General features: G+C 44.0%; 1 non-coding gene and 1 pseudogene across 1 annotated transcript; one reads left to right on the forward strand and one right to left on the reverse strand.

The window, feature by feature from the left end:
- Window positions 1–10834: 10834 nt before the first annotated feature.
- Window positions 10835–10950, forward strand: LOC134938734 (U5 spliceosomal RNA). Its single transcript, XR_010181229.1, has one exon. It is a non-coding gene; the product is annotated as a U5 spliceosomal RNA (small nuclear RNA).
- Window positions 10951–24079: 13129 nt separating this feature from the next.
- LOC134939063 (5S ribosomal RNA) lies at window positions 24080–24198 on the reverse strand (annotated as a pseudogene).
- Between the last annotated feature and the right edge of the window lie 3495 nt (window positions 24199–27693).

The raw sequence follows: 27693 nt of genomic DNA on the forward strand, positions 1-27693 counted from the left end.
CCCATATATGTCATCACACACTTCCACATGCCCCTTACTGTATATAACCCAACCCCATGCCATCAGACCTCGTCCCCTCATAGACTCTACCCCCTATTTAGGGCTACTTCAGAAATGTCCCTGGCTGGTTTTCCATCCCAATCTGCCCCTGCCTCCATGAATGTCAGAGCAAAGCAGGTGTGCAAAACCCGGCGAGTTGCAGCATACGCCAGGCCCTGGGGTCTCCTCTCCCATATTTAAGTGGTGTTTGTATCAGTAAGTTTATCTGTAAGGGGTATCTGTGTCAAAAAGTGTCAGTAAGTGTGTTGGTAAGTGTGACTGGCAGTATGCTTGTCAGCAAGTGGAATCTGTATCAGGAAGGGGTGTCTGTGTTAGTAAGAGTAAGTGCTATCTGTAATGGATGTCTGTGTCAATAAGGGGTGTCTGTTTATGTAAGTGTGTTTGTGTCAGTAAGGGGTGTCTGTGTCAGTAAGGGTGTTTGTGTCAGTAACGGTGTCTGTGTCTGTAAGGGCTGTTTGTGTCAGTAAGTGTTTTGTATCAGTTAACGTGCCTGTGTCAGTAAGTGTGCCCAGATCAGTGCATTTGTGTCAGTAAGTGGAATCTGTGTTAGTAAGGGGAATCTGTATCAGTATGTGGTATCTGACAGTAAGGGGTGTTTGTGCCGGTATGTTTGTGTCAGTAAATTGTATCTTAACCAATAATGGGAGTCTGTCATTAAGTATGTATGTGCCAATAAGTGATGTGTGTGTCCATAAGGGGTATCTGTCAGTAAGTGGTGCCTGTGTCTATTAATGTGTGTATCAGTAAGTGTTTGTCAGTAAGATGTGTCAGTGTGTATGTGTCAGTAAGTCTGTGAAAGTGGTGTGTGTGTCAATAAGTGGTGTGTATGAGTGTCTGTATCAGTGTGTCTGTCAGAAAGTGGTGTCTGTGTTGATAAGTGTGTCCCAGGAGCCCTCAGTTGCCGGTCACCTCTGTATTGCCCCTATCATTTCTAATCTTTCCACTTATGCTCTGTATTGCCCCATCTTTGCTCCCCTTTCCACCTACTTTGCATGATGCTCTCTGTATATGGCGGTCACTGCGATGCTCCCTGTATGATATGGTGGTTACTGATGCAATGTATTATATGGTGGTCACAAACTTTTTCTTGTTATAGTTAACTATTAAGTGGTTGAAGGTAAGCACTAGCTACTGTATGACCTCCACGGCGATAGCCACACTCATGGCATAGGCCACACACCCTATTTATACTACACTCACACCAAACTGGTCACATCACTAGTCACACCACCACAGCGATTGTCACACCTCCTTCCGAGGCATACTATAGGCCCTTCATAAATTTCAGCTCCAGGCCCATGTGGACCTTAATCTGGCACTGCGCGTAGCAGAGGAGAACAGCAATGCAGAAGGTGAGTAATTATGGACTAATTAAGCTAACTGAAAACTGTCAATTGGTATTCCAAGGGTTCCAAAGCAAGTCCTGACAATTTCCTATAAAATATGGATTTTGGGAAAAAGTGGACTTGCTCTGGAGGTGCTAAAAAATCTGAGCAGCTAATTGAATACCAAAGATCTCACACCTGTGGGAAAAACCTGCATTGCAAGATTGAATATGTCCCTCTCCTCACTCACAATCTTTCTCTGAACTGTAACCTATTATAGGAAAGATTGCATTGTTACGGATGTCAGCATCATCTCACATAGAAGAACTTATCCTGCAACTAAGACCTAATACATGTGTGATTCTCTTATTGCCATGGGTCTAATTCAGTAAGGATTGCAAATTCTGCTAATTAACAGAATTTGCAATCCTTTTGCTAGCATGCTGGGGCCGCCCATCGTAGGGCAAGGCCGCCCAGCATGCTGACAGCCGCCCCCCCAAGCAGAAAAGGCGAACGCATCACAATTTCTGCTTGTTAGCAGAAATAGAGGAAGTCTCCAGCCAGCGCAGCTTAACTGCTCCTGCAGGAAGCCCTCCGCCATATTTCCGATCACAGCGGCTGCGTGTGACGTCACGCAGCCACCGCAATCACACCTTCAACGCGCCCCCGTTCACGCCGCACCCCCCCCCCCCCATTTGGACCGCAGCGCCCCTGCAATGCTCCGTCTCTGCCCCGCGACCGCCTCTGCTTGATTGAAAGGCAGGGGCAATCACATTTTCTGCACCTCCCCTGCAAAAAGTGCGGAAACATGCACAGGACGGGCGACTGTAATCCCGATTTACAATCTAACCTGAATTTGTCCCCATATCCATTATTTCAACAACTAACTATACTGAGAGTAACACTATATCCACATACACACATCAATTAAAACATTTAAATAGACGTACTAATCTATCGGATAAGTAAATATTAAAGTGTCACTGGCAGACAAGACAACCTACAGTTTTTCTTTTATACCCCTTTCAGGCAAAAATATCCTGTGTTATTGCACGTGAATGCGCAGCAACCGGGGAATTTGCTTAGTCTGAAAGGGACCTTGTAAAAAAAAGCATTTCTACCTGGGTAGTGACAGGGTTCAACCGGGGTCATGTTGCAGTGTGAACAAGTAACCTAGGTTGATGGTACTGAGGACCCGTTCACATACTGTTATGCACACCAGTGCCTGCAGGAAAGTACTAGTGTCAGAACTGTTATGCACTCCAGTGTCTGCAGGAATGTACTGGTGTTTGAACTGTTATGCAAAACAAATGGACTCACAGACAAACTGGGGAATATGACATAACGTACACAGAAGGTGATAGGGTAACAAAATACACACACAGTGAACAGAGAAGCCCAGAGGCTAAGGAACTGGGTATCTCCCTTGTATTAGAACTGCTCAGATGTAAAAAGCAAGATGTTGTGTTTTAATACGTAGAGAACCCGAAATGCTGTTGCTAAGGGCAACAGCAAAACCCTAAAGGGTTACCAACGGGTGTGGCAGTAAACTCCTTGGTCAGAGATGGAATGATAGACACAAGGAGAGCCTCCACAATCCTGATTCTCACTTGCAGTGCACAGGTTTAAGCTTACTGCCACTAAACTGACCCCTGACACCTAGCACAGTGAGACAGGATTAGACAGGCAAGTGTTAGAATACAGCCGCAAACTTGCTAAGTTCACAGAGTAATAACAGAACCCCAGCAAGCTAAACGACTGACTCCAGTCTTACTGCTAGGTCTGGATTGGCAGAGTGTAATACCAAATCCCCAGGCCTATTTGCAGTAAGCAACAAACAAATACAAAGCTACACAGTACTGGCTAACTTTCATGAACTGACTAACCAACAGAGATTCAGCAGCATCTGCTTACCCTGAAAAGAGGCCTTATAAAGCAGGTGCTGTCCACGCCCCACTCAGACCTCACAGACTGTGAGCACAAAAACCAGCACCGGATCCCCTGCCGTGCACAGAGCCTATAAACACTGCACAGCAAAAGACCCGAACCGGAGTATCAGCTGCGCTCTGGTTACTCCACTAGCACTTGTCTCCCGGTTGCCATGACGACGTGGCAGCACAGGGCAGGAGACCCTAACACATACCTCCCAACTTCTCACCTGTCTAAAGCGGAACACACGTGCGGCTCCCAAAAAAGGGCGTGGTCTAAGAAAAGGGGGCGTTACTTTGCTACAGGACCCGCTATTGCAAGCCACGCCCCGTTTTCGTCACTGAGGGGGCATGCCCAGCGCTCTGTGAGCTGCTGGCATGCCCCCTCTCCCTCTGGTTCCAGTGAATAGATGCTGTGCGCATGTGCACAGCATCTATTCACCACTGCTCTGCTAAGCAGGGCAGCGAGAGACAGAGCCTCCCAACTGCCCCTTCCCCCCCCCCCCCCCCCCCACCGCGGGACACTGCGGCCCGCGGGTGGGACAGCGGGACAGTACCCAAAAAACGGGACTGTCCCGCGAAAATCGAGACAGTTGGGGGGTATGCGTTCACAACATAGGAAGAGCCAGCGCATGGAGATGATCTAATCTCCAAGTACCAGCACTGCTCCTGTGTGTACTGACGTCACTGACCCAGCAATAAGCCGGGTCCTACCCCAAGTCTGAAAGGGATCACTGCTGGGTCGCACCCAAGTTGGACCCATGTACAAAATCCCAGGTGCGACCCAGCTTTTTTAATCTGAAAGGGGTGTTATTTTTAAGATTCACCCATTTCTAACATTTTCACTTTCTATCTTTTAATATTTCGCTTTATTGCTTTAAGAATATTTTAATGTTTTATACATAAATAATAAAACTTATATTTTAATATGAATAGGGGTAAATATTTTCCCCTATGCAGAAATGCAAACTCTTTTTGAATTGAAATGTTTTCCACCATTGTCCCTGTGCACTGTGTAAGTTATCCCCTTCTTTCCTCCTTCTTTTAAATGATATATATGGGGTTATCAGTGGCACTTCTATATATAAGATAGGAACTGTTTTTCAAACTCTATCAAGAATCAGATATTATATTTTGGGGAATCCATAATAATAATTACATAATTTACTTTGTTGAGACTTGAGAATTGTTGCGGGAACTATAACCCCACCCCCGTTTTTTCAGGAGAATGTCAACATTATGTCAGCATCAACATTCTGTACGTCGACATGCTGTCCATGTCTGCTTTCTGGTGATGACATTCTGAATGGTGACTTTTTGTTCCACACCCACAATTGTTACAAAGAACGAGGACTAGAATACACAGCAAGATAAGTTGTTCTAGGCAGCTGGCATATGTAGCAGAACACTTAAAGGGGTGCAGTAACACATTCATTTTTAATGAGCATTTCAGTAGCAGGACTATTGCAGAGATTTCAGCATGTTTTTTTACCCAGTTATGTGGCAGTGACCAAATGATGGTGCATGCAAACACAAAGAAAAAATTGACTGTACAATGTGGGGTCAGGGTTGGCAATAGATATGTACTGTACAAGACAGGGACAGACTCTGGCTCTTAATCAGCCTGGGAAGTGTGCACGAAAAGGTGGCATGGTCACTGCTAATAAGGGGCGTACCGCAAGTCAATGGGGCTTGACCTTGCGGCATGCCCCCGTGTCTCTGTATGCGGGCAGCCGAGCACAGCAACGGGATGCTGCGCTGCATGGCCAGAACAGGTTTCTCTCTCTATGCAGGCAGCCTATGCATTGATGGTTTATTGCCGATGTCAAATGCTTTTGCCATTGATGGAAGAGAACTAGATGGTTTCCCTCCATCGACGGCACAGCATTGACAATTTTTTTTTTTTTTTTTAAAGGTGCCGGTACTTGGAGCATAGTTCTGCCGCTGACACCCACGAAGCCCCACCCCTGGGTTGTGATTGCCCCGTGGGTCATTCACTGAAATAACAGGGATGACCATTGATGAGTAAAACCATAGCATAGTTGGTGACCATTGATGGCCACTCAGTTTCACCATCGATGACAACCATCAATGGCGAACACACTTGTGGCCATCCCTACTGTGTGGCCAGATCAGCCCATCAAGCCATTTGCCAGAAGTGTCAGATGGGCAGTCCAGCTTTGGTACAAGGTCACAAAACCAATACAGTGGGGTAATTTTACTAAGGTGGGAGTTTTTTTTAGAACTAGTGATGTTGCTCATAGCAACCAATCAGATTCTACTTAACATTTATATTGCTGCTTCTAGATGATAATAGAATCTGATTGGTTGCTATGGGCAACATCATCAGTTCTAAAAAAAAAACCTCCCACTTAGTTAATTTACCCTAGTGAATTTGTGTCTCTGATATTTAAATGAATCTTCATAAATCCACAAGAAGGTAAGGGTCATTTGGAGTTACTTATGAAGGTGTAGGCCCCAGTCATGGGACAACATACTAGGAAGTGCATCTACAAATCCATGAAGTGCAGAGATTACTATCCCAGTGAGGATGCCAAAAACTGGAATATCATCCTCCAGGGATCACAGATGTCAGACCAGGTTGTGAAATGCACTACACCTGGTGGTGAACTAGTATATTTTGCAGTTCTGCAAGATGGCAACTTCTCTGGACTAATGTACTTTAAAGGATACGGACCCCCAACTAGTACTTATGAGACTCATAATAAATTATTTGAAAGTAAAGATAAATGCAATAAGACTCTAGCACAATGTTTTTATGCCTTGCATACACCCCAAGTCCTCTCTTTCAAACAAGGGTGCTACTGTTTACTTATTGCTTGCTAAAAGACAGTTTCTGTGTCCTGAGGGCCCTAACATGCTAGCACTGCCGGACTAGTAAGTAAGGAGAGAGAACCTCAGGGTAAACCTCGTTTCTGGGCGTCGCCACTTGCCAATAAAGTTACACAATTGGCCTTTACAGTACCTGGCTTGCACATCCCTTTCCTCCTTAGCTCAGCTTCTCCAAATGGAAGCCAGCTATACGTGAAGCATACTATGGGGCTTATTTATCAGCGAGTTTTAGCTCTTTTAGATGCACTAAAATAAAAATGCGGTAAATGAAAAGATGCACTAAGAGAAAAGTGTGGGGTTTTCGGGTTATACTGCATCTACATATGCACTAAGCCCTACATCCCGGGGCTTCTGCGTAGAGTATTGCCAGCAAAAACTGGCGACATTATAGAAGCCTATGGGCTTCTTTCCGCACTGCGCTGTGAGAAGGATCCGATCGGATCCCTCCCAGCATGACCCGCGGCTGCCGCATCACTCTGCGCATGCGCAGGCGGACTCCCGGGGCTGATACCCAGAAGTCCAGTGACCTGCAAGCATCGCAAAGGACAGCTCTTATCACAAGAGCTGTCCTTTGCAGTACTAATAGTATATGTTAGTGCATATGCGATTAGTGTCTTTGTGATGTGTAGTGGAGTGAGTTCCGCCTTGTTAGTGCATCTCGCCCTTAAACTACTTGTGAATGATAAATGGTGCTCCAGCCAACCAAGTCCCAACTGGTATCTTTCAAACATGTGACAGAAGCTGATTGGCTGGAGCACCATTTATCATATGCAACAAGTTTTAAATAGCTAAAACGCATTGATAATTGGGCCCCTATGGACGTAGCGATACACATATTTTTGTGCATATAAACGCTACAAAAAATATATTCTATGTAGAGATGTGCGGCTGGCACTTTTTGTGTTTTGTGTTTTGGTTTTGGTTCTAATTTCACTTTCGTGTTTTGGTTATGGCTTGGTTTTGCCAAAACCACCTTTTCGTGTTTTGGTTTTGGATCTGGATGATTTTTGAAAAAAAAAACATAAAAACAGCTAAAATCACAGAATTTGGGGGTAATTTTGCTCCTACGGTATTATTAATCTCAATAACATTCATTTCTTTATCATCCACTAGGGGTCACTGGAGTACTCTTGGGATATGGACGGGCGTAGCCGAACAAAGGCACTGAATATTCAAATTTAGGACCCCCCCCCCCCTCCATATCCCCAAGTACCTCAGTGTACTTTGCCAGTGTTTTTTCGGTGCTCACAGATGAACATCGGCTTGTGGCAATGGCCACTTTTCAGAAGATTTTTATTTTTATTTTTAATTTTTACACTTCCCGTCCCAGTTTCTGGAAAAACTTGGGTCCGGGATGGTGCCGCTGCAAGGCAGCGTATGGCGTGTCGGTCCTCACAAAGAGCACCCTCACAGCCACAGGCGCTATAGGGCAGCGCATGGCGTGTCGGTCCTCACAAAGAGCACCCTCACAGCCACAGGCAGCCACTGTCTCCTGCAAGCTGAACGGAGCTTACAGAAAGAAGATCCGTTACAGCCAGGATGAGACAAAGAGCTGGAAGAAGGACTGAAACGGAGCTTACAGAGAGCTCGTCACAGCCAGGATGGAGCAAGGTATGGGTGTCAGGGCGGTCAGCTCACGCTGCCGCCCTGCTGTGTGAGTGTTATACTGTACAGGGAGCTGGCCGCCGCTGAGCACGCCGCTGACGGGTCCCGCTGAAGTAGTAAGGACCACTTCTTATATATGAAGTTCCACCTCACTCGTACATGACTCTCCCTGCGCTGAACTAAGCAGAGCGGCCGCACGTCACTCAGACGCCGGCCGCTCTTACTGCTCTGATGGCCCGGCACCGCTACATAAGCAGAGCGGCCGCACGTCACTCAGACGCCGGCCGCTCTCACTGCCCTGATGCGGCACCGCTACACGCCGCCGACACTCTCCGGGCGCTGAACTAAGCAGAGCGGCCGCACGTCACTCAGACGCCGGCCGCTCTCACTGCTCGGATGGCCCGGCACCGCTACACGCCGCCGAGACTCTCCTGGGTACTAAAGAGTGGCCGCACGTCACTCAAGGACGCCGGCCACTCTCCCAGTGAAACACCGCAGACACAGGGAGACTGTGTACTGCTGTAGGAAGGAGCTTCCGGTCAGCTCCCCGGCGCTACATTCAGGCTCTCCTGCTCTCCCTGCACCCGATCCCCGTACGCTGCAGGTAACATGGGGATGCAGGGGGGGGAGGGGGAATAATACCCATAGCAGCAGCAAAGGCTGCATGGGTTCAAAATAAACAAGCAGCGCAGCACTTTAAACAATGTACATGTGTACTGTGATATATGTTTCAGCACGTTTTATATATATAATATATAATGAAGCTTTTGCTGGCAGAACTGTCTATAATATCAGTATGAACTGTGATTATATGTGTAAACACTTTGTATATATATATAATATATATATGAGGCTTTGGCTGGCAATGGGTTAGCAGTGGCATAACCTATTGCACGTTTAACCATGTTTTCTGTTATTTTTGGTTAAGGTTGCAAGATAAATACACTGCAGGCAGTGCTCATATTAATTGACTAAATGCATATATTTTACTGTATCCTACACCTGGGTTATCACTGTATAATAGGCTATTAAGCATAGTAACTGTATAATAGGCTATTAAGCCTATATTAAAACTGCAGCAAGTAACCTGTACTGTGATTTTCTGTGAAAGCATGGCATGACGGCCATTTTAATCATTGCTGGTTTTCCAGTTATAATTCCAGACTATACACCTCTACTCCACAAGGAGGCGCAGGGGTGTTAGTGGGAATTTTTTACTTCAGGATAATCTAGAACATTCCTGCCCTACATCTTTAAGCCACCAGAAGGCGCAGGGGTGTTAGTAGGAATTTGGTTCGGGTTTCATGCCTATGTGAACTGCTTTTCACATAAAGAACACTTTAGTTTCCTAATAAATATGCTGTTCAGCAATAACATATATATATAGATATATATGCCATATAATAATGTTATTAAGTCGTGCAAGTGTCTGTCTGTTGCCTATTATGATGTCTGTCTACATAGCAAATAAGGCTCTAGTGCAGACTAAAAATGTTAACATTGGCAATTCAAATTAAAACAGCGGTAATCGGAGTCTCAGAATAACTCCGCCAGCGCTAACAAAAGACAATCTTTCCAAAGTGACAATTTTCCTTTGGGTACCAGAGTGTTTATTTCACTAGTCTTATAATTTAATGCACGATTCTATGTCAAATCTCACACCGATAACTACAAGTGAGAAGGGTACATTAGTCCAGCATTCAGATAGTGCGGGGTTTTGGACAACCATACATAATCGTTTCCAAAAGGACGCGATCCGCCATTGGTATATGCGTTTCTGTCAAACATTATAAAAACCACAGATACATTTGGGTCACTAGAATCTATGTATGAAACCATGCCGATCACGGTTCAAAAAAGCTGCAGAGTATATCTGTAAAGCTTCTGCTAACGCCGGTTATTTTCATTGTCGCTAGTTAAGCGCGACAAGGCCAGAGCTTGTTTGCGCCTGAATTTGATATATGTGTAACGGCATTTTATCCCTATAGGATATTCTGCCATTAGCGCATACAGTATACTTGTAACGGTGTTTTATTCCTTTATAAGAAACAGTCACGCCTTGTAACGACAGGACGTTACAGTCAGCAAGCCAGTGGTTTGATGACCTCTTTTACAATTGTGGAAGTGCGTCTTTTCATGTTACATTTGCGAGGTTTCATGACTTCAACTCATATATGTCTCAGCTATTTACAGCTTAGAGTACAAAACTGCTTCTGGCGAACGGTTTGGCAGGTTGTCATTTAGTCTTTGCTGGTTTATAAACCAGGCAATAGTACGCCAACAGAGTCAAAGTTACTTATTCCCCTCTGTTTGAGCAAAATCAAACAGCTCCGTTGCAATATCAATCAGCAAGTCATTTACTACAGTTAGAAAATGGATTTTCTGCAGTTAGTTTTTGCTTATTGCAGCCACAAAATTGTATAATTGCATTTGATCTTCACAATGCGTATTTACCCAGTCCGGTTTCTTCATCATAGGTTCTAGCGTTTGAAAATCGCCACAACCATTAACCATTTCATTTATACCGTTGCTTATCGCTTCCGGTATTTACCAAAGTGATGTTGGAATAATAGCTCATCTCACATAAGAACTATGTATCAACAAAGTTCCTCTATCTTGCGCTACTAAGTTATACTGCGGTAGCAGATTAAGTTCGAAAACAATCACATCTAAGTCTGTCTAAACGATGTCAATTCCTAGGTAAGATTATAAATACGGTAAATCAAAGACTTTTACCTACTACACCAACAAGAACAAAAGTACACGCACACTAGCGGTACATTGGTGTATTCAATTATTAAGAATAAAGATGTGTTTTCAATTTAGTGCACCACCCTTCAATCGCGTTTCCCACAGAGGGACAAGGGTGCGTATACTCTGGACGACAGTCACAGAGAGTCAGGATTTGTAGTTAAAATCAACGCAAAGGTTCTAAAACACGACAGATTCCTGTCGATAAAGGTACTAGAACTCTGTGCATTTTACAATGCAATAGATAAATGTCCTACATCTCTGTGCATTTTACAATGCAATAAATGATTCGCTTTCAGTCTGACCAGGGATAGACTCTGGTTTCTCTTCATAACAAATAAATCTTTCGTTTTTTACTAAAGATTTCTGTGGAGAGGAACAACCGTGAGTTTCATGTAATTTTGTTTTTTCATGCCTGGCTCACGCTGCCCTTAAGCAGTCAAACAAAGCAAAGGCAGTTGCATACTCAACAACCAGTGAGAACCAATAAGCCGCATGGCAAGGCGGTAGGTAACTCAAATCTTCAATGGCTCAGAACGCTATTATGTGAAAATGTCAAGACATCAATCCGTGAGTGGACATCTGTTAGACAGGCGATCTCAACCGTCAGGGTTTGGATCTTAAAAACTGGACATTAAATCCAGAGGTGTTTCATATGTGAGTCCACAGAAGGGGGTTACCCTCAGGTATACATGAGGGCATCTCGCCACAATTACAAAAGCTCAGTATGTGTACATCACATTCATGGGGTCATTCAGCATCGTGTATCTGGCTCCACCATTGTCCGCTTCTTTCTTCGTTGCCAAAACGGATCAGAAGACAGTTCGTCACAGTCATACTGGTGGTATCTCATGGGTTTCAGAGAAGTTTGCTTCTCGAATTTTCAAGGAATACTTGCACACGATCTTGGCCCGCTCATAATACGTCCAACCTGTTACATCAGGGAACGTTCTTTTACCCATAGTTACCTATGTACCTATTATCTATGTACCGCAGCTGCGGTTGACGGGGTGAGGGTTCAGACCGCCCTCTTAAAAAAATAGAGCATTACAGTATCGGTTATACCAACCATGTCACGAAATACTAAGCCGCTTAAGGCAGCTCATGACTAAAAAAAAAAAAAAAAAATTTTCGTGTGCTTACATAGGGTGTAAACCTCGGAAGTTTCCAACATCATACTTCAAGTACCCGTATTCTGTTAAACAGGATGGGATGGCAAACTGCGTTCATCTGCACTAAGAGGGCAGGTATCTGTGTGGTAAACTTATTTTCAAAGCGTTTGCCTCTATTTGCGTCTGTCAACATCTTTCTACAAGGTGTCACCAAAGTTCAGACTCTATTTATCCCACCTACAGCGCCAGGCGATTTGAGGTTGGGTTTAGATTTTCTTACAGTTTCATATTTTGGAACCCTTTCAACAAATGGGGATTAAGTTTCTCACTTTGGAAAACATTTTTCTTCTAGCCTTGCCTTCGGCAATGGTGCTTCGACAAGGGGTTTGTTTTCATATTTGGGTGCCTTGTATTCCAAGCCACCGTATTTGAGTTTTCTCATGACAAAGCAGATCTTCGGACGAAATCCGCTTTCGTATTCTTCACATCAATATACCAATAGTGGTTCCTGTGTGGACAGCACATTCTAAAATTCTGAATGTGGTACACGCGTTACGCGTTTATATATGTACCGAACGTCTACAGTACGTGATATGAATACGTTGTTGTTATATATGATACTGTAAACTGGGGTTAGCCAGTTTCTCAGCAGACATTATCCAGTTGAATAATAATGACTACAAGTCAGGCTTACTTTAAGGCTAAGTTACAATCGCCTACGTCAGTAATAGTTCATTCCACAGGTTCTGTGGGAATGTCAGACCCAGCGGGTCGTGGAGAGTCTACGACGCGGCTACATAGCCTTCAGTGCACCACGTTTGTGCACGTTTACACGTTATAAATGGTGGCGCCATCAGCATTTAGCTTTGGCTGCCTACTGTTACAAGTATCAAACAGCTCTCCCGCCCACGAGGGAAGCTTTGGTACGTCCCAAGAGTACTCCAGTGACCCCTAGTGGATGATAAAGAAAATAGGATTTTGGTACTTACCAGGTAAATCCTTTTCTTTGAATCCATAGGGGGCACTGGACGCCCACCCAGAGCAGTTTTACCTGGGTTGTTTTAAGCTCAAGGGAGCTTAGTGAACAAATTTAACTTGGATGGTATTAAGCTCAAAGGAGCTTATGGTAACACATTTTCACCGGTTGGTTCAAATTATAAGTTCTATCGGTTAAGCTGTCAACTTTTTAGTTGACAATAAGGTTACGAGTCAACTTTGTGGTTGTCCGTTATGTTATAGGGATTCTCCATTGTCAACCTCTCTATATCCTGTTCGCTCAGTAAAAAACACTGGCAAAGTACACTGAGGTACTTGGGGATATGGAGGGGGGGGAGGGTCCTAAATTTGAATATTCAGTGCCTTTGTTCGGCTACGCCCGTCCATATCCCAAGAGTACTCCAGTGCCCCCTATGGATTCAAAGAAAAGGATTTACCTGGTAAGTACCAAAATCCTATTTTCCACTCATTTCCAATCTATTCTGAACACCTCACACCTCACAATATTGTTTTTAGGCCTAAAATTTGCACCGAGGTGGCTGTATGACCAAGCTAAGCGACACAAGTGTGCGGCACAAACACCTAGCCCATCTAGGAGTGCCACTTCAGTTGCAGACAAGATGGCACTATTCAAAAACTAGTCCCCAAACAGCACATGATGCAAAGAAGAAAAAGAGGTGCACCGAGGCTGCTGTATGACTAAGCCTAGCGACACAAGTGTGTGGCACAAACACCTGGCCCATCTAGGAGTGGCACTGCAGTGTCAGACAGGATGGCACTTTTCAAAAACTAGGCTCCAAACAGCACCTCATGCAAAGATGTAGAAGAGGTGCAATGAGGTAGCTGTATGACTAAGCCAAGCGACACAAACAATTCCCACTGGAATTATACGTCCAAATCACTGGAATTGTACGTCCAAATCACTGGAATTGTACATCCAAATCACTGGAATTAAATGGCAAAATCACTGGAATTATACTGCAAAATCACTGGAATTATACGTCCAAATCACTGGAATTAAATGGCAGAATCACTGGAATTATACTGCAAAATCACTGGAATTATACGCCTAAATCACTGGAATTAAATGGTAGTACGACTGGACATATACGGAAGTGTCAGACAGGATGGCACTTTAAAAAAATTGTCCCCAAACAGCACATCATGCCAAGAAGTAAAAGAGGGCAATGAGGTAGCTGTATGACTAGGCTAAGCGACACAAGTGTGCGGCACAAACACCTGGCCCATCTAGGGTTGGCATTGCAGTCCCACTGCACTAATGGTGGATTCCGGACGCACGTCTAACACCAGCATAGTTGTTATGGCCTCAGTAATCGGCTTTGCAACAGGGTATATATATATACGGCAGTATCACTGGACTGGGATTATACGCCAGTACCACTGTAATTATACAGCAGGATCACTGGATTTATACGGCAGGATCACTGGATTTATACGGCAGGATCACTGTAATTATACGGCAAGATCACTGGAATTAAATGGCAAAATCACTGGATTTATACGTCCAAATCACTGGAATTAAATGGCAAAATCCCTGGAATTAAATGGCAAAATCCCTGGAATTAAATGGAAAAATCCCTGGAATTAAATGGCGAAATCACTGGAATTATATGTCCAAATCACTGGAATTAAATGGCAAAATCTCGGTATCGCCTGCCTAGGGAAGTGGAATCTAGATGGGATTTGGTACCGGAGACACAATACCTCCATCAATTGTCTAAATCCCGCTGCACTAATGGCGGAGACCGGACGCATCTCTAACGCCAACATAAGTGTCAAGGCCTCAGTTATGAGGGCTTCCATCGTCATGTGAAGCTGAACCACTAGTCATGAACATAGGCCAGGGCCTCAGCCGTTCCTTGCCACTCCATGTCGTAAATGGCATATTGGCAAGTTTACGTTTCTCCTCAGACCATTTCAATTTCTTTTTTTGGGTCTTTTTACTGAACTTTGGCTTTTTGGATTTTACATGCCCTCTACTATCACATTGGGCATCGGCCTTGGCAGACGACGATGGCATTTCATCGTCTCGGTCATGGCTAGTGGCAGCAGCTTCAGCACTAGGAGGAAGTGGTTCTTGATCTCTCCCTATTTTATCCTCCAAATGTTTGTTCTCCATTATTTTTCTGGAGTTATATAACACAATATGCGGCACAGGAATGACTGATGGCTGATGCATAGGACACTACCACTGGTTTGATGCAGGACAACACAGCAACACTGTAAGGGACTTGTTATACAGCAGCACTGGACATATGCATACCTCCCAATTTTGCCCTCATTCGAAGAGGGACACATCCCGAAAAGGGGGTGTGGCCCATGAAAAAGGGGTGTGGCTTCACAGAGGACCCACAATTGCGAGCCACGCCCCATTTTCATCACTTAGGGGGCATGCCCAGAGCTCTGTGAGCCGCTGGCATGCCATCTCTCCTTCTGTCTCTACTGAATAGACGCTGTGCGCATTCGCACAGCATTTATTCACCATTGCTCTGCTAAGCAGAGCAGCAAGTGCAGGAGGCTTCCAACTCTCCCCCCCATCCCCCCCCCACTGCGGGACACTGCGGCCCGAGGGTGGGACAGCGGAACAGTCCCCAAAAAACGGGACTGTCCCATGAAAATCGGGACAGTTGGGAGGTATGCATATGGCAGCAGAGGGCACCACCACTGTGAATGGTCACTGGACTGACTGATGCCCAGGACACTACCACTGGTCTGATGCAGCACAACACAGCAACACTGTAAGGGACTTATTATACAGCAGCACTGGACATATGGCAGCAAAGGACACCACTGTGACTGATGCAGCACAACACAGCACCACTGGACAGCACTGGACATATGGCAGCAAAGGACACCACCACTGTGACTGATGCAGCACAACACACCACCACTGAACTGATACAGCACAACACACCACCACTGGACAGCACTGGACATATGGCAGCAGAGGACACCACCACTGTGACTGATGCAGCACAACACACCACCACTGAACTGATGCAGCACAACACAGCACCACTGGACAGCACTGGACATATGGCAGCAGAGGACACCACACTGTGAATGGTCACTGGACTGACTGATGCACCGGATACTTGCACTGGTCTGATGCAGGACAACACAGATATTTATACAGCAGCACTGGGCATATGGCAGCAGATGACACCACCACTATGAATGGTCACTGGACTGACTGATGCCCAGGACACTACCACTGGTCTGATGCAGGACAACACAGCAACACTGTAAGGGACTTATTATACTGCAGCACTGGACATATGGCAGCAAAGGACACCACCACTGTGACTGATGCAGGCAGGGGCGGATTGGGAACAAAAAGCGGGCCTGGAAAATGTTGTACTAGTGGCCCCACTTGGGCAGTACCAGAGGTGTAAGGTCTAGCCATGGGCCATGGGCCATGGCAGCAGCACCCTCCCCCCAAGACTTTCCAGATAGTGGGGATGTCCAGCATCTAGGAGAAGTTAAAAGGAAATAAAATTAAATGTTATGAGCACATTATATGATAAACCTTCAGAATTTAGGAAACTATATAATTCTTTAGAAAGATATATTTTCTTGCTTATTAAACCAACTGTATCCCAATCACTATTCACTCAATCTTATATGTCAGCCAAGCAGGCAGACAGAGCATACACTAGATCATCTGCAATCACAGGCTAAGTGGCAAAGTAATTTTCATATATGCAAATTGTTTGGCATCTTATTTAGTATGTCTATAAATAGGACCACATGTCCTCAAACAAAACAGGCTCCACAGGTGCGTCGGCCCACCGGGGATCTTCCCTGTAGACCCTATGGCCAATCTGCCTCTGGATGCAGGACAACACACCACCACTGAACTGATGCAGCACAACACAGCACCACTGGACAGCACTGGACATATGGCAGCAGAGGACACAAGCACTGTGACTGATGCAGCACAACACAGCACCACTGGACAGCACTGGACATATGGCAGCAGAGGACACCACCACTGTGACTGATGCAGCACAACACACCACCACTGAACTGATGCAGCACAACACAGCACCACTGGACAGCACTGGACATATGGCAGCAGAGGACACCACCACTGTGACTGATGCAGCACAACACACCACCACTGAACTAATGCAGCACAACACAGCACCACTGTAAGGGACTTATTATACAGCAGCACTGGACATATGGCAGCACAACACACCACCACTGTGACTGATGCAGCACAACACACCACCACTGAACTGATGCAGCACAACACAGCACCACTGGACAGCACTGGACATATGGCAGCAGAGGACACCACCACTGTGACTGATGCAGCACAACACACCACCACTGAACTAATGCAGCACAACACAGCACCACTGTAAGGGACTTATTATACAGCAGCACTGGACATATGGCAGCACAACACACCACCACTGTGACTGATGCAGCACAACACACCACCACTGAACTGATGCAGCACAACACACCACCACTGGACAGCACTGGACATATGGCAGCAGAGGACACAAGCACTGTGACTGGACAGATTCAGCACAAGCCACGGACACTGAGAGAATGGAGATACGTCCTCTCTGTACACTCTCCAATGCCAGAGTGAAAATGTCGGGGACGCGCGGCTCCTTATATGGAATCCGACAGCGGGATGATGACGTTTTGCCTCGTTCTGGTTTCCGAGTCAGGCGGAAAAACCCGAGCCTGGCTCGGAAACCGGACTCGAATGGTGAAGTTTGGTACGGTTCGGTTCTCTGAGAGCCGAACCCGCTCATCTCTAATTCTATGTTAACAAGGGGGCTGGCTTTCAACTCAAAATGAGCCCTAAAAAAGAAGAACCTGTGTTGGTTCAAAGGAAAATGATGTGATTTGGTTTTATTAAGGTACGTCGTTATTTTCCTGCATGTTTTATGTACAAAATCACATTTGTGTTGAGGTGACACCTCATATATAAATACAAGGGAGAGAATCTGCTGATTATTTTCAAGCGGTAGAAATGTATTAACACTATTTGTGACCTACATCTAAGACGTTATGCTTTCACATAGAAAACTGAAAAGTGGATTAAAACTATTGTGTGATGTATTTGTAGCCACAGGAGACCATGCTGTGGTGCATTATAGTAAGATGTCTCCAAATAATTTTCACATGAATTACTAAAGTGCAAAATATGTATAATTTATTGGAATTTAAATAAATCACAGGGACAGAGTTCTGAGGGTATTGGCATAAGGTGCTCAGAATTTTAAATGATAATTACTTAAAATGGACAACAACCCATATAGCATTACAATGACAATCTGAGCGAAAGAGACTATCTAAAAATGACTTAATGTATGTCAATGTCGCTCCTGTTTTATCATACTTAATGTCCCACAAAGGTCGCTCTTGTCTTATTGTACTTAATTTTGTACAATGTCGATCTTGTTTTTTGTGTTTAATGTGTCACAATGTCGCTCCCGTTTTATTGTTTGTGATGTGCCACAATGTTGTTCCTGTTTTATTGTGTGTAATGTGCCACAATGTCGTTCCTGTTTTATTGTATGTAATGTGCCACAATGTCACTCCTGTTTTATTGTATGTAATGTGCCACAATGTCGTTCCTGTTTTCTTGTATGTAATGTGCCACAATGTCGCTCCTGTTTTATTGTATGTAATGTGCCACAATGTCGCTCCTGCTTTATTGTATGTAATGTGCCACAATGTCGCTCCTGTTTTATTGTATGTAATGTGCCACAATGTTGCTCCTGTTATATTGTATGTAATGTGCCACAATGTCGATCCTGTTTTATTGTATGTAATGTGCCACAATGTCGCTCCTGTTTTATTGTATGTAATGTGCCACAATGTTGCTCCTGTTTTATTGTATGTAATGTGCCACAATGTCGCTCTTGTTTTATTGTATGTAATGTGCCACAATGTCGCTCTTGTTTTATTGTATGTAATGTGCCACAATGTCGCTCCTGTTTTATTGTATGTAATGTGCCACAATGTCGCTCCTGTTTTATTGTATGTAATGTGCCACAATGTCGCTCCTGTTTTATTGTATGTAATGTGCCACAATGTCGCTCCTGTTTTATTGTATGTAATGTGCCACAATGTTGCTCCTGTTATATTGTATGTAATGTGCCACAATGTTGCTCCTGTTTTATTGTATGTAATGTGCCACAATGTTGCTCCTGTTTTATTGTATGTAATGTGCCACAATGTCGCTCCTCTTTTATTGTATGTAATGTGCCACAATGTTGCTCCTTTTTTATTGTATGTAATGTGCCACAATGTCGCTCCTGTTTTATTGTATGTAATGTGCCACAATGTCGCTCCTGTTTTATTGTATGTAATGTGCCACAATGTCGCTCCTGTTTTATTGTATGTAATGTGCCACAATGTCGCTCTTGGTTTATTGTATGTAATGTGCCACAATGTCGTTCCTGTTTTATTGTATGTAATGTGCCACAATGTCGCTCCTGTTTTATTGTATGTAATGTGCCACAATGTCGCTCCTCTTTTATTGTATGTAATGTGCCACAATGTCGCTCCTATTTTATTGTATGTAATGTGTCACAATGTCGATCCTGTTTTAATGTATGTAATGTGCCACAATGTCGTTCCTGCTTTATTGTATGTAATGTGCCACAATGTCGCTCCTGTTTTATTGTATGTAATGTGCCACAATGTTGCTCCTGTTTTATTGTATGTAATGTGCCACAATGTCACTCCTGCTTTATTGTATGTAATGTGCCACAATGTCGCTCCTGTTTTATTGTATGTAATGTGCCACAATGTTGCTCCTGTTTTATTGTATGTAATGTGCCACAATGTCGCTCCTGTTTTATTGTATGTAATGTGCCACAATGTTGCTCCTGTTTTATTGTATGTAATGTGCCACAATGTCGCTCCTGTTTTATTGAACTTAGTGCCCCGTTTAAAAATGAGACATAACCCCTTTAGCGCTCGCTAAAGGGGTTATGTCCTCCTTTCAATATTCAACAAACAGCAGTAAACTAAGATTACTGCTGTTTGCTCCTGTACCGCTCTGGCCATCAATATATGCAGAGCCAGCCCTAGGTATAGGCAAACTAGGCCAATGTCTAGGACATCTGGAATGCCTGGGGTCATTCATTCCTAGCCTAGAGCCAGCTCAGAGTCAGCTTGACACAGAGAGCATCAGTCGGACAGCCGGATGGCACCAGCAGCTCAGCATTTGCTGCCCTACCGTGATCAGAGCTGTCAGCTAAGCTACGATAAGGCGCCAGCATAAACAGCTGAGCCAGCAGAAACTGAAGCACCAGAGTGGCCACTGGAGGAGGACTACTGCTCATGCCCAGCAGAAGCTCCTCCTCCCATGGGCCTTTGCGGAGTCCAGCAGACTGCACCTGCACTGACTCCATGCAGCCTGCTAGCCGCTCCCACAAGTCAATAGTCAGGATTATGCCAGCCAGAGCCAACTGCAGGGCTGGACAGACACATAGTGCAGCCAGCTGTGATTGGAGATGGATGTTGCTGATATCTGTGCTGCTGGGTGCGGGGGTGCTTAGCTGAGAGAGGAGTTCTGTGTGAGGGGTATTGTGCTGGGTGTAGTATGGTATGCCGGCGACCAGCATACCAGAGCCGGGAGCCCGACCGCCGGCATACCGACAGTGTGGCGATCGCAAAGGAGCCCCTTGCGGGCTCGCTGCGCTCGCCGCGCTGCACGGTGGAACGCTACTTGCGCCACGCTACTTATTCTCCCTCCAGGGGGGTCGTGGACCCCCATGAGGGAGAATAGCTGTCGGTATGCCGGGTGTCGGGATCCCGGCGCCGGTATACTGTGCGCCGGGATCCCGACATTCAGCATACTGAAGACCACCCACTGTGGGGTGTAGTATGGTATGCCGGCGGCCGGTCTCCCGGCGAACAGCATACCGGCGCCGGAAGCCCGACCGCCGGCATACCGACAGTGTGCCGAGCACAAAGGTGCCCCTTGCGGGCTCGCTGCGCTCGCCACGCTGCGCTCGCCATGCTGCGGGCACAGTGGCACGCTACGTGCGCCACGCTACTTATTCTCCCTCCAGGGGGGTCGTGGACCCCCACGAGGGAGAATAGCTGTCGTATGCCGGGTGTCGGGATCCCGGCGCCGGTATACTGTGCGCTGGGATCCCGACATTCGGCATACTGAAGACCACCCACTGTGCTTGCTGAGGGGTAATGGATAGGCAGGGTTGTACCTACGGCTGGTGCTTCTGCAAAGATGCAGATGCTCTGAAGGCAAAACCGGTCACCGTCACAATTGATTTCTGTGGTCAGTGATAACATGCCTTAGTTGGTAAGAGAATATAGATATGATACTAAATAGATATTAGGGTTTTTTATTCTTGAATATTTTTGTAAAGTAATAGTATATGTACCTGTGCGGAAGAGAGTGTTTTTCCTATTCTGTCTTATACGAGAGTGATATGGTCCCCATTTGCCTTATAGACTTTGGCAAGTCCCTGTTGGGTGAAGGAATAATGCACATGAGTAGACTAGCCATTGTGCATGCACATGACGCAGAATCCTGTCGCTGGCAGAGCAGAGTATACCAATGAAGAGGGGGATATTGCTGGACCTCGCCAGCAAATTAAATAATGTTGAATACCAATGGTATATTAATCAGTTTCACTGCGACACTAAATGAAATATGCCACTGGTATGTTTGTTTAATGGGACTCTTATTGTGTCACAATGTCTTTCCTATTTATCATACTCTTGGCCTAATTCAAATCATATCGCACCTAAAGTGACGGGAGATAGAAGGGCGATATTCAATTGTGCTCCGTTATCCACTGATCGCACTTATTGTTATTACAGTCTAGTTTAGGCACATCAAGCGCCTAAACCTGACTAAAGTAATAGGTGCGATCGTGAAGAGACCCGTTTGGGTCACTTTACACGCATTTCAGCTCGCTACCTCCGGGGGTAGCGAGCTGAAATGAAGTTGTCGTGCCCGTTGGCAGTAATTTTATGTCATTTTATTAATGTTTTTAATCCTTAAGGGTGCAGTAACATATCTATTAAAAGTGTACCTCCTGGATACATTGACCTAAATTGGTCTTTTACCTCTTATCCTGGAGAATTTTAATCATCTATTGGATTCAGTATCCTACTAATTCTAATTATTTTTGAACACCATTAATATATCCTCCACCGAATGGGACTGGTGATCAGTATTATAAAATAAGTACACATCAGATGCGGGAATCTCATACCTGTATACTGTTGCCATCATCTGCCCCTGGGGAAGTTTGTATGGATGAAACGCGTAGGGTTTGGTACGCAGTTTACATATAACCAGGAAACGCTCACTCACCTGAATAAGACTCATAATTGTGAATATAATTGATGTAAATGTGATGTTGTTGCCTGTTGTATCACTGCTACCTTTATGTACTAAATGTTCTTAATATTTTATTAATTGTATGAAGAATAAATGACAAATATTCTTTTATTTCTTGGATCTGTCGATTGGATGGTATACTGGATGGACACTAATTAAGGGGGTAATCAGACCTGATCGTAGCAGCAAATTTGTTAGCATTTGGGAAAAACCATGGGGGTCATTCCGAGTTGATCGCTCGCTAGCTATTTTTTGCAGCACTGCGATCCTATAGGGGAGTGTATTTTTGCTTTGCAAGTGTGAGATCGCATGTGCAGCCGAGCACTACAAAAAAGTTTTGTGCAGTTTCTGAGTAGCTCAGAACTTACTCAGGCACTGCGATCACTTCAGCCTGTTCTTGCCCGGAATTGACGTCAGGCACCTGCCCTGCAAACGCTTCGACACGCCTGCGTTTTTCCACCCACTCCCAGAAAATGGTCAGTTGACACCTACAAACGCCCTTTTCCTGTCAATCTCCTTGCGATCGGCTGTGCGAATGGATTTTTTGAAAAATCCATCACTCAGCAACGATCCGCTTTGTACCCGTACGATGCACCTGCGCATTGCGGTGCATACGCATGCGCAGTTCTGACCTGATTGCAGTGCAGCAAAAAATCCTAGCGTGCGATCAGGTCGGAATGACCCCCTATGTGCACTGCAGGGCGGGCAGATATAACATTTGCAGAGAGAGTTAAATTTGGGTGGGTTATTTTGTTTCTGTGCAGGGTAAATACTGCTGCTTTATTTTTACACTGCAATTTAGATTTCAGTTTGAACACACCCCACCCAAATCTATCTCTCTCTCTGCACATGTTATACCTGCAGTGCACATGGGGTTTAATTCAGACCTGATCGCTCATTAGCTGTTTTTTGCAGTCCTGCATTCACATAGTCGCCGCCCAGCAGGGAGTGTATTTTAGCTGTGCAAGTGTGCGATCGCATGTGCAGCCGAGCGGTACAAAAAGATTTTGTGCAGTTTCTGAGTAGCCGCTGCGATCACTTCAGCCTGTCCGGGACCGGAATTGACGTCAGACACCCGCCCTGCAAACGCTTGGGAGCGCCTGCATTTTTCTAACCACTCCCAGAAAACGGTCAGTTGACACCCACAAACGCCTTCTTCCTGTCAATCACCTTGCGATTGCCCATGCGAATGGATTCTTCACACAAACCCATCACAGAGCAACGAACCGATTTGTACCTGTGCAGCGTGCAAAAAACGCTAGCGAGCAATCAGATCTGAATTACCCCCATGGTTTTGCCCAACTGCTAACACATTTTCTGCTACAATCAGGTCTGAATTACCCCCTAAATTCTATATATATATTGCAATAAGGAACTGATTAACCTCATTTCCATTAGCGCCCTCTATAAATATCATTTCTGCATATGTATTCATTTCCACTGGAATAACAGAATGGCAGATTGCAGTGATGTACCACAGAAAGGTGTCTGCGATTGCATGTATTTGCACATATATGGTAGGCCATATACAGGAAAAATCTGTATGCCATATACCCATCCAAAGAACATCTTTTGTTGTTCATCAGCAGTTTGTCACTTTGTAATAATAAGACAAATGGGGAGAAAAGAAGACTCTTTTGTGGGCGCACTCTTAACTTTGGACAATAAATGAATTAGTCAGAGTAAATCAAAAATTATAATTTTAATGATTTCACAGAATTAAGATAATCAGTGGTTCTTGAAAAAGAATTAACAACGATCAAAAGATCACAATATATTTAGATAGCACAACGTGCTGATACAAAGTAGAAGCTAACTTCCGGCTGACGGAATAGATTCTGAGTGTTATAAGCAATAGCTAAAATGTTAGACGGTACGTTCCAATGATAAACATGTTCCTGTTGTGTATTCTATGTCACAATAAACTAATACAGTCTGGATACTGGTTTATCTTGTGAGTAGTATATATGTATCTCTCATATTCAACCAATTAATAGAAAGAGAGTGGAGAGTGAGATGGCAGTGTGAATCTACTGTCAGTGTTAGACACTGTACGTGCTGAACCAATGAGCTCTACTACACTGAGTCTTCCTCAATGGTCACCCACTTGAGTACTGACCCAGCCCAACACTGATTAGCTTCCGAGATCGAACGGCTTCGGGCGTTTCCAGTGTGGTATGATAGTAGAGAGAATGGACAATGATTGGAAGCTCAGGAATCACTGATGAGAGTTCACGAATTTACACAGTTATTCAGGACAGATAATTGTCAAAGAAGAAATCAGATGGATCTGCTGCCAATGTTAAACAGGGACGTAGTCCTGAATCAATGGTGAGAGTCCATGAAATGAAGGAAAGGGGGAAAAAAAGGGTGAGGGAAAACTGGTGAGTATAAATATTATTACTGGAAATTTCCACAGGATTATTGTTCGTGGCAATAGTGGAATAGACTGCAATATTAATTCTGAAATTGGCTGGATAATTGGTAAGTGCCAAAGTATAGTCTATGTGAGTATAATTATCTAAAAATAGTCATCAAAAGATTTCTATGTTTAGGGTGTCTGAGATAAAGATACAAGGTACGAGGAAAGATAACAATGTAACCAATAGACTGTATGAAAGTATCCAACTGTTGAATGATAGTAGTAAAGAAACAGAACCAAATAGTAGAACGACTGTAACAAAAAATTACAGTGGTGACTCCTAATTAGGAATGGTCTATTGAGGTTCAGAATAAATCACTGCAAATATCATGATACAAATAAATTTCAATAATTGCAAAAGTCAATAAGATAAACCAGTATCCAGACTGTATTAGTTTATTGTGACATAGAATACACAACAGGAACATGTTTATCATTGGAACGTACCGTCTAACATTTTAGCTATTGCTTATAACACTCAGAATCTATTCCGTCAGCCAGAAGTTAGCTTCTACTTTGTATCAGCACGTTGTGCTATCTAAATATATTGTGATCTTTTGATCGTTGTTAATTCTTTTTCAAGAACCACTGATTATCTTAATTCTGTGAAATCATTAAAATTATAATTTTTAATTTATTCTGACTAATTAATTTATTGTCCAAAGTTAAGAGTGCGCCCACAAAAGAGTCTTCTTTTCTCCCCATTTGTCTTATGTTCCTACACTGACTCAGGGTGCACCACCAAATACATTAGAATTAGAAAACAGCGTTTTCTTTTAATCATTTGATCTTGGTATCTAAATCATTCTCTGACATCAAATATAACCTGTGCGGTATTCCCCTCTTTCCATGTTAAGCACTTTGTAATAATGCATACACAGCAGCACCTCCTACCATGGGCCTATGTGGAGACACTGTTCCCCTGACAGTATATATATATATATATATATATATATATATAAAAGCAAAGTATTCGGGCAGCACTCCTTTCTAATGATAAAGATGCCGGTGCCAGCTTCAGATCCTCCCCGGCCAGGAGTTCAATACAACAGCAATTCACAAGCGGCACCCGGACCAATAAACTCACGATCATGCAGGCATATGTAGCAGCAACGTTTCGATGTATTTTATTTTCACATCATCATCAGGCATATAACAAACTTAAAACCAGGCTCACCTTAAATCCCCACCGAGTGACACGTGCCGCCAGTGGCGTCCGGAACCAGGAAGCGTGGCGCCCACCAATGGCGTCATCAAGCCCAGTCCGTAGCCCTGGTAACCGGCGCAAATAAAAACAAAGTGAAAAAAACATAGCAAGAGGTGAACTGAAGAGCATACAGGACTACAATCCAAATATACATGCAGTATAAGAAAATAATGGCAACATTCTGATGTACATAATTTAAATGAATGCATGAAGGCCCAGAGTATCATTTAAACCACGTGGTACAAGAGTCCCTAATCTATGGATCCATCCTGACTCACATCTAAGTAATTTAAGTGAACAGTTACCACCTCTTAAAGATGCAGGCACATGATCTATAATCATATATTGTAAATTAGCCATGCTATGTCCTGCCTCAACGAAGTGCCTCGCAACGGGGTGATTACTACTGCCAGAATCCAAAGCAGCCCGAATAGTGGAACGATGACCAGCCATTCGTTCGCGTAGAGTATTGTCGGTCTTGCCGACATAATAAAGTCCACACGGACATCTGATGAAATAAACAATAAACTTAGTAGTGCATGTCACTTTATGTCTAATGTAGAACATTTTGCCACTGAATGGATGACAGAAACTGTCACCCGCAATAAGGTATCAACAATCGCCAATGCTTACGTGTTTCAGGCTGAGCGTGACATTTTTTTCTCTGATAGGATTATTTCTGAGAACATATTTTTTTACGTTAGATACATCGACGATTTATTTATCATTTGGTCTGGTTCGGAAGAACAATTGGTATCCTTTATCAGTGATCACAACCAATCTAATTGTCCTATTAAATTTACATATGACATCAGTAATTGCTCCATGAATTTCCTTGATGTGATGATTAAATTGGATAATCAGGAGGTTACAACTGATTTGTACACCAAAGTAACCGATAGGAACACACTATTACATTCTAGCAGTTTTCACCCGAAACCTCTGAAATATGGACTTCCATATTCTCAGTTTTTAAGGGCATGTAGAATCTGTAGTAACAAGGAGGATGCTGTGTGTCAAATCAATAAGATGATGGATAAGTTCTTAGCTAGGGGATATTCATTGTCTACCCTAGTGACAGCTAAAGAAAAAGCATTATCTAAGTCTAGAAGTACTTTGCTGTAATCAACAAAAAAAGATAGCCAGGAAGATCGTATGCCCTGGGTAAAACATTTTAATACATCTAGTGGGGCTATTAAATCTATTTCTAGAGATCTTTGGCCTATTGTAAGCACTGATGGAGACTTGAAATTGGAAGATAAGACACTTATGCCCTGTTATACCAGACGGCGCAATATTCGTGATTGGGTATTTAAAACTGATATTACCAATATGTCCAGTGTTCCTTCTAATCAACACTTTCTAAGTCGACGCAACGGATGCTATAAATGTATCAATTGCGTTACATGTCGATACCTTATTGCGGGTGACAGTTTCTGTCATCCATACAGTGGCAAAAGGTTCTACATTAGACATAAAGTGACATGCACTACTAAGTTTATTGTTTATTTCATCAGATGTCCGTGTGGACTTTATTATGTCGGCAAGACCGACAATATTCTACGCAAATGAATGGCTGGTCATCGTTCCACTATTCGGGCTGCTTTGGATTCTGGCAGTAGTAATCACCCCGTTGCGAGGCACTTCGTTGAGGCAGGACATAGCATGGCTAATTTACAATATATGATTATAGATCATGTGCCTGCATCTTTAAGAGGTGGTAACCGTTCACTTAAATTACTTAGATGTGAGTCAGGATGGATCCATAGATTAGGGACTCTTGTACCACGTGGTTTAAATGATACTCTGGGCCTTCATGCATTCATTTAAATTATGTACATCAGAATGTTGCCATTATTTTCTTATACTGCATGTATATTTGGATTGTAGTCCTGTATGCTCTTCAGTTCACCTCTTGCTATGTTTTTTTCACTTTGTTTTTATTTGCGCCGGTTACCAGGGCTACGGACTGGGCTTGATGACGCCATTGGTGGGCGCCACGCTTCCTGGTTCCGGACGCCACAGGCGGCGCGTGTCACTCGGTGGGGATATAAG

This window comes from Pseudophryne corroboree, chromosome 6, assembly GCF_028390025.1.
Source record: "Pseudophryne corroboree isolate aPseCor3 chromosome 6, aPseCor3.hap2, whole genome shotgun sequence".
NCBI classification, from domain to species: domain Eukaryota; kingdom Metazoa; phylum Chordata; class Amphibia; order Anura; family Myobatrachidae; genus Pseudophryne; species Pseudophryne corroboree.